The sequence below is a fragment of the Ambystoma mexicanum genome, chromosome 10, assembly GCF_040938575.1.
Source record: "Ambystoma mexicanum isolate Mex_15411 chromosome 10, UKY_AmexF1_1, whole genome shotgun sequence".
In the NCBI taxonomy this organism is placed as follows: domain Eukaryota; kingdom Metazoa; phylum Chordata; class Amphibia; order Caudata; family Ambystomatidae; genus Ambystoma; species Ambystoma mexicanum.
Genome location: NC_090932.1, coordinates 957,631,457 through 957,634,835, shown reverse-complemented (window position 1 = coordinate 957,634,835; position 3,379 = coordinate 957,631,457).

Genomic DNA, 3,379 nt, shown 5'->3' with positions numbered 1-3,379 from the left:
TTTTATCTTGCAGGTACAAGTTCGGAGCTTTAGAGAAGCTGAAGGGTGCTGGAATACCCACTGGATTCGGCGTGGGAAGGAGTAATGGCACGTGAGTAATAAAGTTGCCCAATGTCTTTAAACGCACCTTCTTTTGTCTTTCAGATGCGGGATGCAGCGCCGAAGGCCTCCGGAGCGTGCGAAGAGCTGGTAAGCTTTTGTCTTTCAGATGCCGGAATGCAGCGCGAGGCGTTGGTGACAGCCGCTGGACCAGGTCAGAGATGCGCTGCCACTGAAGACCGTAGTGCTAACCTGTTCTTTCTTTGTCTTTACAGGTGCTGCTGAAGACTGGATTCCAGGATGGTAAGCCTTTGTTCCCTTAGGCCCAGGATCAGAAGCAGAAGACACGATGAGCGTTCTGCAGCAGAGAGTGCAGAATAACACAAAGCAAGATTCATCCATCGGGTGTGGTTTAAATAGCCTCCTGTAGTGCTTAGGTGTCTCCTTCCACAGCCACGCCTAGGTAAGAAAAGAGTTCCTGCTTTCCAGAAGAGTTCCAGTGTTCTTAACCTAGGGAGTGGCTCCTGCCCCACCCAACAGGAAAAGTAGTCCCAAACAGAAGAGGATCAGGGGTTCAACTGGCAGGTAAGTAAGCAGCATGGTCTGCTGCAGGTAAGTCCACCCAAGCATTATGAGCCCGGCGCTTCCAGCGCTGGGACTGGGCATCTTTATGAGCCTGGTGCCACTGGCGCCAGGACAGGGTCCAAAAGGTCCCAATTGGGACCGGCTGGCACTCGGAACCGGGGTTATGGGTCTGCTTCCAAGGGAGTCGGGCAAGTCCTGATCTTTTGGAAGCAGAGATCATGACAATACTCGTGTAAGTGAACCCATTTTGATGACCGCTTTCTTCACCTGCCATAGCATCTGTACAGGTGTACAGTTCTGCAGCTTTCTTCCATGTGATCACTACATAGACAATCTGACTGTTCTGGTGGTTGAAATCTACTTTCTTCGAACTACACTTTGCTGCCCCAGCAATGTGAATTATCCTCAGTGGATGAATTCATTTCCCATTGAGTGCTGTCTATGTCATGGGTACTCGTTGACCTTTATAAAGGACCACACCCTATCCTATATTCAGTGTAATGCCTGAATATGTAAATGTTGTATGGTCAGATTCATTGTATGTACATATTTCCCATGACTATTACTTGCGGAAATATGGAGTGCCTTGCCAGATTTGCTTACCAAAACTAATTGACAATGGTCTGTGAACATTTCTTAACCACATTTGTTGAAAGATAAACATATGTGGGCGTTTTCATGCTAGAAAGAGCAGTGGCCCTGATGGTCATTGACATGATAATTCACCTCCCCTTTACTTCTGTGCTGACTTCAAACTCTTTATTTATAGGGTGAATATTTTCAATTCCTGTACATATACTGATCATTCAAAATGTACATTTTCCTAAAATAAGTGTTGTCTTATCTCCAATTGCGGATTTATAAATAGATAGGAGTGGCCCAGGGTTGCACTCACTATCCCTAAATTGCAGTATGCAAGCCATAATTACCTTTTTTACAAACCAGATATTTTAAATAAATTGACTTTAGAACTTTCTTTTTGGCACCTTGATATTAAAGCTTGCTGTCAATCACTTTTTATTGCCATGGTGCTTCTGCAGGCTTTTCATAAAGAATGATAAAAAAAGAGCAATTACTCCGATTTTATTTGACGCAGCCATCCTTGCCGATCAACGCTAGCCCCAATCCTTCACAGATGTTCTCAACAAAGACGCCTCCATGCTGCCTATACATCTGCATCAGAGAGGAGCTGCAATGCTCGGATTTCTGTACCCTCAATCTTCATTACAAGGCGTCCAAATCTTTTTCCCCACCGTGCTTAGTTATTGAGGGTGCCAGTCCCCCTTTTGCTTCCTCTTAAAAAATGTTCTGACTACTCCCTCACATGGAGGGCAGTGGAGTAAAACAAAATGCGAGACTTGATAAGGGGCCCCTCAATCTCCTCAAAGAAGAGCCGGCTGAGCCAGACCCCCATGGGCCAAAACGCATTTGCAATGCACTGTATGACCATGTTGCCAGAGGGGCGCGTCACGCTAGGTTAAAGAAGTAAACATTTTAAATCAGTTATTTATTTTATTTGTTGATAGCGCTCAGACCCAGAGGTATCACGGCGCTAGTGAAGATTACATTACAGTCAACGCAGTGTGACTACAGTTTCAATGTAGTACTGTGGGGGGTACGGGTTTCATTACAGACAGTGCAATTGTGGAACAAATTGGAAGCAATAAAGTATATTTGTTAAACAGTGCAGTTCTGACTTTTTTTTACGAAAGCTTGATAGGATGGTTCTTCTTGGATAGAGGGCGGGAGCGTGTTCCAGAGATTGGGGGCAATAGTGGTGGAGCTCACTCCTCCAGTTCTTTTTCTTTTAAATCTGGGGATAGTTAATGAGGTGGGGGAGGAGAATCACAGGGCGTGTAGCTTTGCCTTTTTGAGATGCAATGGGCCAGATAAGGGGGGCAGTGTTATGGAAGGAGCGATGAGTGTTGGATAGTATTTTGAACTCAATACGTGCCTTAATTTGTAGCCAATGTGCTTTGCGTCTCACTTGGGAGATGTTATGGGATTTCTTCATGCCCCACACTGCCCTGAAGGCAATATTTTGGATCAGTTGTAATTTATTGAGGTTTTTAGAGGAGGTTCCTACAAGTATGGCATGGCAGTAATCTAATTTGCTGCCGATAATAGCTATGGCCAGCGTGAGGCAGTTTTTTTGAGGGAAGGAATTTTTATGATATATATGATATATGATAGTTTATTTATATAGCGCCTATACACAATGTGTTTCAAAGCGCTTCAAGGCAAGGGAGGGAACAAGGGAAAAAACAATGACATTCTTAAAAGCCATGAACAGTAAGGATGTGAAATTAACTATCGTACTCGGCCTGACGACATTTCAGATAGTGCAAGAGCTAAGACATAGATAAGGAAGGGAGGGGGAAGAGTGGGAAGGAAATGGAAACAGATAGGCGACTACCGTACTAGGCCTGACGACATTTCTGGTAGAGCCGGAAAAAAAACAAGAGGTGAGGGAGAGGGGTGCAGAAAGGTAGGGGAGGAAAAAAACAAGTGACTATCATATTAGGCCTGACGACATTTCAGATAGTGCTGGAGGGGGGTTGGGAGTCAAAAACCAGTAAGGGGAGGGAGGAGGTTACAGACGAGGTTGCTATCATACTAGGTCCAGGGACAATTCTGATAGAGTAAGTGCATAGAAGAAAGTAAGGGGAGGAGATAGGAAAAGGAAGAAGGGAAAGGAGGAGAGAACAGAGAGTTAGCAGTCAAAAGAGTGGAGAAGCAAGAGGGGAGAGTGAAT